Raw genomic sequence first — 13,068 nt, 5'->3', positions numbered from 1 at the left:
ACTTCAAGCACTGAGGAATTATGGCGGCTAGAATGTCGGCAGAATAGTGGTTTAAACCCTTCCCATTTTTTTTTCGAAAATCAACTTGTGTTCGCGATTCCCGGTTTGAGGCTATCGTGTAACAAGTAAGTCAAGGGGGAATACAGGACCGTATCCCGTTCCTCGGTAGGGTCATTATTCCCGGAATTAGAGACCGAAATACCATTGGTACCGGAAAAAAAAGTGTAGAAAAAAGTGCGGCGGATTTGCTGGATTTTCACGGTGGTTATTACTGAGGATACCTGGATGCTACAGCTAAAAGGGCGGGCCCCTGGTTCGCTTCGTTCTCCTTGTGTAGAAAAATTTCTTTTTTGGAAGGTCAAAATGCCCGATTTTTGAAATTTTGCCCGTCTCTCCTGTCCAAACGCACGGGGATAGAAAGTTGTCCTTTACACCAGAGATAGAGTTTGAGGAGCTGAATTCAACGCACTCTTCGGCTTTATTGTCACTTCAAGCACTGAGGAATTATGGCGGCTAGAATGTCGGCAGAATAGTGGTTTAAACCCTTCCCATTTTTTTTTCGAAAATCAACTTGTGTTCGCGATTCCCGGTTTGAGGCTATCGTGTAACAAGTAAGTCAAGGGGGAATACAGGACCGTATCCCGTTCCTCGGTAGGGTCATTATTCCCGGAATTAGAGACCGAAATACCATTGGTACCGGAAAAAAAAGTGTAGAAAAAAGTGCGGCGGATTTGCTGGATTTTCACGGTGGTTATTACTGAGGATACCTGGATGCTACAGCTAAAAGGGCGGGCCCCTGGTTCGCTTCGTTCTCCTTGTGTAGAAAAATTTCTTTTTTGGAAGGTCAAAATGCCCGATTTTTGAAATTTTGCCCGTCTCTCCTGTCCAAACGCACGGGGATAGAAAGTTGTCCTTTACACCAGAGATAGAGTTTGAGGAGCTGAATTCAACGCACTCTTCGGCTTTATTGTCACTTCAAGCACTGAGGAATTATGGCGGCTAGAATGTCGGCAGAATAGTGGTTTAAACCCTTCCCATTTTTTTTTCGAAAATCAACTTGTGTTCGCGATTCCCGGTTTGAGGCTATCGTGTAACAAGTAAGTCAAGGGAGAATACAGGACCGTATCCCGTTCCTCGGTAGGGTCATTATTCCCGGAATTAGAGACCGAAATACCATTGGTACCGGAAAAAAAAGTGTAGAAAAAAGTGCGGCGGATTTGCTGGATTTTCACGGTGGTTATTACTGAGAATACCTGGATGCTACAGCTAAAAGGGCGGGCCCCTGGTTCGCTTCGTTCTCCTTGTGTAGAAATATTTCTTTTTTGGAAGGTCAAAATGCCCGATTTTTGAAATTTTGCCCGTCTCTCCTGTCCAAACGCACGGGGATAGAAAGTTGTCCTTTACACCAGAGATAGAGTTTGAGGAGCTGAATTCAACGCACTCTTCGGCTTTATTGTCACTTCAAGCACTGAGGAATTATGGCGGCTAGAATGTCGGCAGAATCGAAAATCAACTTGTGTTCGCGATTCCCGGTTTGAGGCTATCGTGTAACAAGTAAGTCAAGGGGGAATACAGGACCGTATCCCGTTCCTCGGTAGGGTCATTATTCCCGGAATTAGAGACCGAAATACCATTGGTACCGGAAAAAAAAGTGTAGAAAAAAGTGCGGCGGATTTGCTGGATTTTCACGGTGGTTATTACTGAGGATACCGGGATGCTACAGCTAAAAGGGCGGGCCCCTGGTTCGCTTCGTTCTCCTTGTGTAGAAAAATTTCTTTTTTGGAAGGTCAAAATGCCCGATTTTTGAAATTTTGCCCGTCTCTCCTGTCCAAACACACGGGGATAGAAAGTTGTCCTTTACACCAGAGATAGAGTTTGAGGAGCTGAATTCAACGCACTCTTCGGCTTTATTGTCACTTCAAGCACTGAGGAATTATGGCGGCTAGAATGTCGGCAGAATAGTGGTTTAAACCCTTCCCATTTTTTTTTTCGAAAATCAACTTGTGTTCGCGATTCCCGGCTTGAGGCTATCGTGTAACAAGTAAGTCAAGGGGGAATACAGGACCGTATCCCGTTCCTCGGTAGGGTCATTATTCCCGGAATTAGAGACCGAAATACCATTGGTACCGGAAAAAAAAGTGTAGAAAAAAGTGCGGCAGATTTGCTGGATTTTCACGGTGGTTATTACTGAGGATACCTGGATGCTACAGCTAAAAGGGCGGGCCCCTGGTTCGCTTCGTTCTCCTTGTGTAGAAAAATTTCTTTTTTGGAAGGTCAAAATGCCCGATTTTTGAAATTTTGCCGGTCTCTCCTGTCCAAACGCACGGGGATAGAAAGTTGTCCTTTACACCAGAGATAGAGTTTGAGGAGCTGAATTCAACGCACTCTTCGGCTTTATTGTCACTTCAAGCACTGAGGAATTATGGCGGCTAGAATGTCGGCAGAATAGTGGTTTAAACCCTTCCCATTTTTTTTTCGAAAATCAACATGTGTTCGCGATTCCTGGTTTGAGGCTATCGTGTAACAAGTAAGTCAAGGGGGAATACAGGACCGTATCCCGTTCCTCGGTAGGGTCATTATTCCCGGAATTAGAGACCGAAATACCATTGGTACCGGAAAAAAAAGTGTAGAAAAAAGTGCGGCGGATTTGCTGGATTTTCACGGTGGTTATTACTGAGGATACCTGGATGCTACAGCTAAAAGGGCGGGCCCCTGGTTCGCTTCGTTCTCCTTGTGTAGAAAAATTTCTTTTTTGGAAGGTCAAAATGCCCGATTTTTGAAATTTTGCCCGTCTCTCCTGTCCAAACGCACGGGGATAGAAAGTTGTCCTTTACACCAGAGATAGAGTTTGAGGAGCTGAATTCAACGCACTCTTCGGCTTTATTGTCACTTCAAGCACTGAGGAATTATGGCGGCTAGAATGTCGGCAGAATAGTGGTTTAAACCCTTCCCATTTTTTTTTCGAAAATCAACTTGTGTTCGCGATTCCCGGTTTGAGGCTATCGTGTAACAAGTAAGTCAAGGGGGAATACAGGACCGTATCCCGTTCCTCGGTAGGGTCATTATTCCCGGAATTAGAGACCGAAATACCATTGGTACCGGAAAAAAAAGTGTAGAAAAAAGTGCGGCGGATTTGCTGGATTTTCACGGTGGTTATTACTGAGGATACCTGGATGCTACAGCTAAAAGGGCGGGCCCCTGGTTCGCTTCGTTCTCCTTGTGTAGAAAAATTTCTTTTTTGGAAGGTCAAAATGCCCGATTTTTGAAATTTTGCCCGTCTCTCCTGTCCAAACGCACGGGGATAGAAAGTTGTCCTTTACACCAGAGATAGAGTTTGAGGAGCTGAATTCAACGCACTCTTCGGCTTTATTGTCACTTCAAGCACTGAGGAATTATGGCGGCTAGAATGTCGGCAGAATAGTGGTTTAAACCCTTCCCATTTTTTTTTCGAAAATCAACTTGTGTTCGCGATTCCCGGTTTGAGGCTATCGTGTAACAAGTAAGTCAAGGGGGAATACAGGACCGTATCCCGTTCCTCGGTAGGGTCATTATTCCCGGAATTAGAGACCGAAATACCATTGGTACCGGAAAAAAAAGTGTAGAAAAAAGTGCGGCGGATTTGCTGGATTTTCACGGTGGTTATTACTGAGGATACCTGGATGCTACAGCTAAAAGGGCGGGCCCCTGGTTCGCTTCGTTCTCCTTGTGTAGAAAAATTTCTTTTTTGGAAGGTCAAAATGCCCGATTTTTGAAATTTTGCCGGTCTCTCCTGTCCAAACGCACGGGGATAGAAAGTTGTCCTTTACACCAGAGATAGAGTTTGAGGAGCTGAATTCAACGCACTCTTCGGCTTTATTGTCACTTCAAGCACTGAGGAATTATGGCGGCTAGAATGTCGGCAGAATAGTGGTTTAAACCCTTCCCATTTTTTTTTCGAAAATCAACATGTGTTCGCGATTCCTGGTTTGAGGCTATCGTGTAACAAGTAAGTCAAGGGGGAATACAGGACCGTATCCCGTTCCTCGGTAGGGTCATTATTCCCGGAATTAGAGACCGAAATACCATTGGTACCGGAAAAAAAAGTGTAGAAAAAAGTGCGGCGGATTTGCTGGATTTTCACGGTGGTTATTACTGAGGATACCTGGATGCTACAGCTAAAAGGGCGGGCCCCTGGTTCGCTTCGTTCTCCTTGTGTAGAAAAATTTCTTTTTTGGAAGGTCAAAATGCCCGATTTTTGAAATTTTGCCCGTCTCTCCTGTCCAAACGCACGGGGATAGAAAGTTGTCCTTTACACCAGAGATAGAGTTTGAGGAGCTGAATTCAACGCACTCTTCGGCTTTATTGTCACTTCAAGCACTGAGGAATTATGGCGGCTAGAATGTCGGCAGAATAGTGGTTTAAACCCTTCCCATTTTTTTTTCGAAAATCAACTTGTGTTCGCGATTCCCGGTTTGAGGCTATCGTGTAACAAGTAAGTCAAGGGGGAATACAGGACCGTATCCCGTTCCTCGGTAGGGTCATTATTCCCGGAATTAGAGACCGAAATACCATTGGTACCGGAAAAAAAAGTGTAGAAAAAAGTGCGGCGGATTTGCTGGATTTTCACGGTGGTTATTACTGAGGATACCTGGATTCTACAGCTAAAAGGGCGGGCCCCTGGTTCGCTTCGTTCTCCTTGTGTAGAAAAATTTCTTTTTTGGAAGGTCAAAATGCCCGATTTTTGAAATTTTGCCCGTCTCTCCTGTCCAAACGCACGGGGATAGAAAGTTGTCCTTTACACCAGAGATAGAGTTTGAGGAGCTGAATTCAACGCACTCTTCGGCTTTATTGTCACTTCAAGCACTGAGGAATTATGGCGGCTAGAATGTCGGCAGAATAGTGGTTTTTTTCGAAAATCAACTTGTGTTCGCGATTCCCGGTTTGAGGCTATCGTGTAACAAGTAAGTCAAGGGGGAATACAGGACCGTATCCCGTTCCTCGGTAGGGTCATTATTCCCGGAATTAGAGACCGAAATACCATTGGTACCGGAAAAAAAAGTGTAGAAAAAAGTGCGGCGGATTTGCTGGATTTTCACGGTGGTTATTACTGAGGATACCTGGATGCTACAGCTAAAAGGGCGGGCCCCTGGTTCGCTTCGTTCTCCTTGTGTAGAAAAATTTCTTTTTTGGAAGGTCAAAATGCCCGATTTTTGAAATTTTGCCCGTCTCTCCTGTCCAAACGCACGGGGATAGAAAGTTGTCCTTTACACCAGAGATAGAGTTTGAGGAGCTGAATTCAACGCACTCTTCGGCTTTATTGTCACTTCAAGCACTGAGGAATTATGGCGGCTAGAATGTCGGCAGAATAGTGGTTTAAACCCTTCCCATTTTTTTTTCGAAAATCAACTTGTGTTCGCGATTCCCGGTTTGAGGCTATCGTGTAACAAGTAAGTCAAGGGAGAATACAGGACCGTATCCCGTTCCTCGGTAGGGTCATTATTCCCGGAATTAGAGACCGAAATACCATTGGTACCGGAAAAAAAAGTGTAGAAAAAAGTGCGGCGGATTTGCTGGATTTTCACGGTGGTTATTACTGAGGATACCTGGATGCTACAGCTAAAAGGGCGGGCCCCTGGTTCGCTTCGTTCTCCTTGTGTAGAAAAATTTCTTTTTTGGAAGGTCAAAATGCCCGATTTTTTAAATTTTGCCCGTCTCTCCTGTCCAAACGCACGGGGATAGAAAGTTGTCCTTTACACCAGAGATAGAGTTTGAGGAGCTGAATTCAACGCACTCTTCGGCTTTATTGTCACTTCAAGCACTGAGGAATTATGGCGGCTAGAATGTCGGCAGAATCGAAAATCAACTTGTGTTCGCGATTCCCGGTTTGAGGCTATCGTGTAACAAGTAAGTCAAGGGGGAATACAGGACCGTATCCCGTTCCTCGGTAGGGTCATTATTCCCGGAATTAGAGACCGAAATACCATTGGTACCGGAAAAAAAAGTGTAGAAAAAAGTGCGGCGGATTTGCTGGATTTTCACGGTGGTTATTACTGAGGATACCTGGATGCTACAGCTAAAAGGGCGGGCCCCTGGTTCGCTTCGTTCTCCTTGTGTAGAAAAATTTCTTTTTTGGAAGGTCAAAATGCCCGATTTTTGAAATTTTGCCCGTCTCTCCTGTCCAAACGCACGGGGATAGAAAGTTGTCCTTTACACCAGAGATAGAGTTTGAGGAGCTGAATTCAACGCACTCTTCGGCTTTATTGTCACTTCAAGCACTGAGGAATTATGGCGGCTAGAATGTCGGCAGAATAGTGGTTTAAACCCATCCCATTTTTTTTTCGAAAATCAACTTGTGTTCGCGATTCCCGGTTTGAGGCTATCGTGTAACAAGTAAGTCAAGGGGGAATACAGGACCGTATCCCGTTCCTCGGTAGGGTCATTATTCCCGGAATTAGAGACCGAAATACCATTGGTACCGGAAAAAAAAGTGTAGAAAAAAGTGCGGCGGATTTGCTGGATTTTCACGGTGGTTATTACTGAGGATACCTGGATGCTACAGCTAAAAGGGCGGGCCCCTGGTTCGCTTCGTTCTCCTTGTGTAGAAAAATTTCTTTTTTGGAAGGTCAAAATGCCCGATTTTTGAAATTTTGCCGGTCTCTCCTGTCCAAACGCACGGGGATAGAAAGTTGACCTTTACACCAGAGATAGAGTTTGAGGAGCTGAATTCAACGCACTCTTCGGCTTTATTGTCACTTCAAGCACTGAGGAATTATGGCGGCTAGAATGTCGGCAGAATAGTGGTTTAAACCCTTCCCATTTTTTTTTCGAAAATCAACTTGTGTTCGCGATTCCCGGTTTGAGGCTATCGTGTAACAAGTAAGTCAAGGGGGAATACAGGACCGTATCCCGTTCCTCGGTAGGGTCATTATTCCCGGAATTAGAGACCGAAATACCATTGGTACCGGAAAAAAAAGTGTAGAAGAAAGTGCGGCGGATTTGCTGGATTTTCACGGTGGTTATTACTGAGGATACCTGGATGCTACAGCTAAAAGGGCGGGCCCCTGGTTCGCTTCGTTCTCCTTGTGTAGAAAAATTTCTTTTTTGGAAGGTCAAAATGCCCGATTTTTGAAATTTTGCCCGTCTCTCCTGTCCAAACGCACGGGGATAGAAAGTTGTCCTTTACACCAGAGATAGAGTTTGAGGAGCTGAATTCAACGCACTCTTCGGCTTTATTGTAACTTCAAGCACTGAGGAATTATGGCGGCTAGAATGTCGGCAGAATCGAAAATCAACTTGTGTTCGCGATTCCCGGTTTGAGGCTATCGTGTAACAAGTAAGTCAAGGGGGAATACAGGACCGTATCCCGTTCCTCGGTAGGGTCATTATTCCCGGAATTAGAGACCGAAATACCATTGGTACCGGAAAAAAAAGTGTAGAAAAAAGTGCGGCGGATTTGCTGGATTTTCACGGTGGTTATTACTGAGGATACCGGGATGCTACAGCTAAAAGGGCGGGCCCCTGGTTCGCTTCGTTCTCCTTGTGTAGAAAAATTTCTTTTTTGGAAGGTCAAAATGCCCGATTTTTGAAATTTTGCCCGTCTCTCCTGTCCAAACGCACGGGGATAGAAAGTTGTCCTTTACACCAGAGATAGAGTTTGAGGAGCTGAATTCAACGCACTCTTCGGCTTTATTGTCACTTCAAGCACTGAGGAATTATGGCGGCTAGAATGTCGGCAGAATAGTGGTTTAAACCCTTCCCATTTTTTTTTCGAAAATCAACTTGTGTTCGCGATTCCCGGTTTGAGGCTATCGTGTAACAAGTAAGTCAAGGGGGAATACAGGACCGTATCCCGTTCCTCGGTAGGGTCATTATTCCCGGAATTAGAGACCGAAATACCATTGGTACCGGAAAAAAAAGTGTAGAAAAAAGTGCGGCGGATTTGCTGGATTTTCACGGTGGTTATTACTGAGGATACCTGGATGCTACAGCTAAAAGGGCGGGCCCCTGGTTCGCTTCGTTCTCCTTGTGTAGAAAAATTTCTTTTTTGGAAGGTCAAAATGCCCGATTTTTGAAATTTTGCCCGTCTCTCCTGTCCAAACGCACGGGGATAGAAAGTTGTCCTTTACACCAGAGATAGAGTTTGAGGAGCTGAATTCAACGCACTCTTCGGCTTTATTGTCACTTCAAGCACTGAGGAATTATGGCGGCTAGAATGTCGGCAGAATAGTGGTTTAAACCCTTCCCATTTTTTTTTCGAAAATCAACTTGTGTTCGCGATTCCCGGTTTGAGGCTATCGTGTAACAAGTAAGTCAAGGGGGAATACAGGACCGTATCCCGTTCCTCGGTAGGGTCATTATTCCCGGAATTAGAGACCGAAATACCATTGGTACCGGAAAAAAAAGTGTAGAAAAAAGTGCGGCGGATTTGCTGGATTTTCACGGTGGTTATTACTGAGGATACCTGGATGCTACAGCTAAAAGGGCGGGCCCCTGGTTCGCTTCGTTCTCCTTGTGTAGAAAAATTTCTTTTTTGGAAGGTCAAAATGCCCGATTTTTTAAATTTTGCCCGTCTCTCCTGTCCAAACGCACGGGGATAGAAAGTTGTCCTTTACACCAGAGATAGAGTTTGAGGAGCTGAATTCAACGCACTCTTCGGCTTTATTGTCACTTCAAGCACTGAGGAATTATGGCGGCTAGAATGTCGGCAGAATAGTGGTTTAAACCCTTCCCATTTTTTTTTCGAAAATCAACTTGTGTTCGCGATTCCCGGTTTGAGGCTATCGTGTAACAAGTAAGTCAAGGGGGAATACAGGACCGTATCCCGTTCCTCGGTAGGGTCATTATTCCCGGAATTAGAGACCGAAATACCATTGGTACCGGAAAAAAAAGTGTAGAAAAAAGTGCGGCGGATTTGCTGGATTTTCACGGTGGTTATTACTGAGGATACCTGGATGCTACAGCTAAAAGGGCGGGCCCCTGGTTCGCTTCGTTCTCCTTGTGTAGAAAAATTTCTTTTTTGGAAGGTCAAAATGCCCGATTTTTGAAATTTTGCCCGTCTCTCCTGTCCAAACGCACGGGGATAGAAAGTTGTCCTTTACACCAGAGATAGAGTTTGAGGAGCTGAATTCAACGCACTCTTCGGCTTTATTGTCACTTCAAGCACTGAGGAATTATGGCGGCTAGAATGTCGGCAGAATAGTGGTTTAAACCCTTCCCATTTTTTTTTCGAAAATCAACTTGTGTTCGCGATTCCCGGTTTGAGGCTATCGTGTAACAAGTAAGTCAAGGGGGAATACAGGACCGTATCCCGTTCCTCGGTAGGGTCATTATTCCCGGAATTAGAGACCGAAATACCATTGGTACCGGAAAAAAAAGTGTAGAAAAAAGTGCGGCGGATTTGCTGGATTTTCACGGTGGTTATTACTGAGGATACCTGGATGCTACAGCTAAAAGGGCGGGCCCCTGGTTCGCTTCGTTCTCCTTGTGTAGAAAAATTTCTTTTTTGGAAGGTCAAAATGCCCGATTTTTGAAATTTTGCCCGTCTCTCCTGTCCAAACGCACGGGGATAGAAAGTTGTCCTTTACACCAGAGATAGAGTTTGAGGAGCTGAATTCAACGCACTCTTCGGCTTTATTGTCACTTCAAGCACTGAGGAATTATGGCGGCTAGAATGTCGGCAGAATAGTGGTTTAAACCCTTCCCATTTTTTTTTCGAAAATCAACTTGTGTTCGCGATTCCCGGTTTGAGGCTATCGTGTAACAAGTAAGTCAAGGGAGAATACAGGACCGTATCCCGTTCCTCGGTAGGGTCATTATTCCCGGAATTAGAGACCGAAATACCATTGGTACCGGAAAAAAAAGTGTAGAAAAAAGTGCGGCGGATTTGCTGGATTTTCACGGTGGTTATTACTGAGGATACCTGGATGCTACAGCTAAAAGGGCGGGCCCCTGGTTCGCTTCGTTCTCCTTGTGTAGAAAAATTTCTTTTTTGGAAGGTCAAAATGCCCGATTTTTGAAATTTTGCCCGTCTCTCCTGTCCAAACGCACGGGGATAGAAAGTTGTCCTTTACACCAGAGATAGAGTTTGAGGAGCTGAATTCAACGCACTCTTCGGCTTTATTGTCACTTCAAGCACTGAGGAATTATGGCGGCTAGAATGTCGGCAGAATAGTGGTTTAAACCCATCCCATTTTTTTTTCGAAAATCAACTTGTGTTCGCGATTCCCGGTTTGAGGCTATCGTGTAACAAGTAAGTCAAGGGGGAATACAGGACCGTATCCCGTTCCTCGGTAGGGTCATTATTCCCGGAATTAGAGACCGAAATACCATTGGTACCGGAAAAAAAAGTGTAGAAAAAAGTGCGGCGGATTTGCGGGATTTTCACGGTGGTTATTACTGAGGATACCTGGATGCTACAGCTAAAAGGGCGGGCCCCTGGTTCGCTTCGTTCTCCTTGTGTAGAAAAATTTCTTTTTTGGAAGGTCAAAATGCCCGATTTTTGAAATTTTGCCGGTCTCTCCTGTCCAAACGCACGGGGATAGAAAGTTGACCTTTACACCAGAGATAGAGTTTGAGGAGCTGAATTCAACGCACTCTTCGGCTTTATTGTCACTTCAAGCACTGAGGAATTATGGCGGCTAGAATGTCGGCAGAATAGTGGTTTAAACCCTTCCCATTTTTTTTTCGAAAATCAACTTGTGTTCGCGATTCCCGGTTTGAGGCTATCGTGTAACAAGTAAGTCAAGGGGGAATACAGGACCGTATCCCGTTCCTCGGTAGGGTCATTATTCCCGGAATTAGAGACCGAAATACCATTGGTACCGGAAAAAAAAGTGTAGAAAAAAGTGCGGCGGATTTGCTGGATTTTCACGGTGGTTATTACTGAGGATACCTGGATGCTACAGCTAAAAGGGCGGGCCCCTGGTTCGCTTCGTTCTCCTTGTGTAGAAAAATTTCTTTTTTGGAAGGTCAAAATGCCCGATTTTTTAAATTTTGCCCGTCTCTCCTGTCCAAACGCACGGGGATAGAAAGTTGTCCTTTACACCAGGGATAGAGTTTGAGGAGCTGAATTCAACGCACTCTTCGGCTTTATTGTCACTTCAAGCACTGAGGAATTATGGCGGCTAGAATGTCGGCAGAATAGTGGTTTAAACCCTTCCCATTTTTTTTTCGAAAATCAACTTGTGTTCGCGATTCCCGGTTTGAGGCTATCGTGTAACAAGTAAGTCAAGGGGGAATACAGGACCGTATCCCGTTCCTCGGTAGGGTCATTATTCCCGGAATTAGAGACCGAAATACCATTGGTACCGGAAAAAAAAGTGTAGAAAAAAGTGCGGCGGATTTGCTGGATTTTCACGGTGGTTATTACTGAGGATACCTGGATGCTACAGCTAAAAGGGCGGGCCCCTGGTTCGCTTCGTTCTCCTTGTGTAGAAAAATTTCTTTTTTGGAAGGTCAAAATGCCCGATTTTTGAAATTTTGCCCGTCTCTCCTGTCCAAACGCACGGGGATAGAAAGTTGTCCTTTACACCAGAGATAGAGTTTGAGGAGCTGAATTCAACGCACTCTTCGGCTTTATTGTCACTTCAAGCACTGAGGAATTATGGCGGCTAGAATGTCGGCAGAATCGAAAATCAACTTGTGTTCGCGATTCCCGGTTTGAGGCTATCGTGTAACAAGTAAGTCAAGGGGGAATACAGGACCGTATCCCGTTCCTCGGTAGGGTCATTATTCCCGGAATTAGAGACCGAAATACCATTGGTACCGGAAAAAAAAGTGTAGAAAAAAGTGCGGCGGATTTGCTGGATTTTCACGGTGGTTATTACTGAGGATACCGGGATGCTACAGCTAAAAGGGCGGGCCCCTGGTTCGCTTCGTTCTCCTTGTGTAGAAAAATTTCTTTTTTGGAAGGTCAAAATGCCCGATTTTTTAAATTTTGCCCGTCTCTCCTGTCCAAACGCACGGGGATAGAAAGTTGTCCTTTACACCAGAGATAGAGTTTGAGGAGCTGAATTCAACGCACTCTTCGGCTTTATTGTCACTTCAAGCACTGAGGAATTATGGCGGCTAGAATGTCGGCAGAATAGTGGTTTAAACCCTTCCCATTTTTTTTTCGAAAATCAACTTGTGTTCGCGATTCCCGGTTTGAGGCTATCGTGTAACAAGTAAGTCAAGGGGGAATACAGGACCGTATCCCGTTCCTCGGTAGGGTCATTATTCCCGGAATTAGAGACCGAAATACCATTGGTACCGGAAAAAAAAGTGTAGAAAAAAGTGCGGCGGATTTGCTGGATTTTCACGGTGGTTATTACTGAGGATACCTGGATGCTACAGCTAAAAGGGCGGGCCCCTGGTTCGCTTCGTTCTCCTTGTGTAGAAAAATTTCTTTTTTGGAAGGTCAAAATGCCCGATTTTTGAAATTTTGCCCGTCTCTCCTGTCCAAACGCACGGGGATAGAAAGTTGTCCTTTACACCAGAGATAGAGTTTGAGGAGCTGAATTCAACGCACTCTTCGGCTTTATTGTCACTTCAAGCACTGAGGAATTATGGCGGCTAGAATGTCGGCAGAATAGTGGTTTAAACCCTTCCCATTTTTTTTTCGAAAATCAACTTGTGTTCGCGATTCCCGGTTTGAGGCTATCGTGTAACAAGTAAGTCAAGGGGGAATACAGGACCGTATCCCGTTCCTCGGTAGGGTCATTATTCCCGGAATTAGAGACCGAAATACCATTGGTACCGGAAAAAAAAGTGTAGAAAAAAGTGCGGCGGATTTGCTGGATTTTCACGGTGGTTATTACTGAGGATACCTGGATGCTACAGCTAAAAGGGCGGGCCCCTGGTTCGCTTCGTTCTCCTTGTGTAGAAAAATTTCTTTTTTGGAAGGTCAAAATGCCCGATTTTTGAAATTTTGCCCGTCTCTCCTGTCCAAACGCACGGGGATAGAAAGTTGTCCTTTACACCAGAGATAGAGTTTGAGGAGCTGAATTCAACGCACTCTTCGGCTTTATTGTCACTTCAAGCACTGAGGAATTATGGCGGCTAGAATGTCGGCAGAATAGTGGTTTAAACCCTTCCCATTTTTTTTTCGAA

Source organism: Periplaneta americana, chromosome 15 (genome assembly GCF_040183065.1).
Source record: "Periplaneta americana isolate PAMFEO1 chromosome 15, P.americana_PAMFEO1_priV1, whole genome shotgun sequence".
NCBI lineage: Eukaryota > Metazoa > Arthropoda > Insecta > Blattodea > Blattidae > Periplaneta > Periplaneta americana.
Note: the sequence above shows the minus strand (reverse complement) of the source record.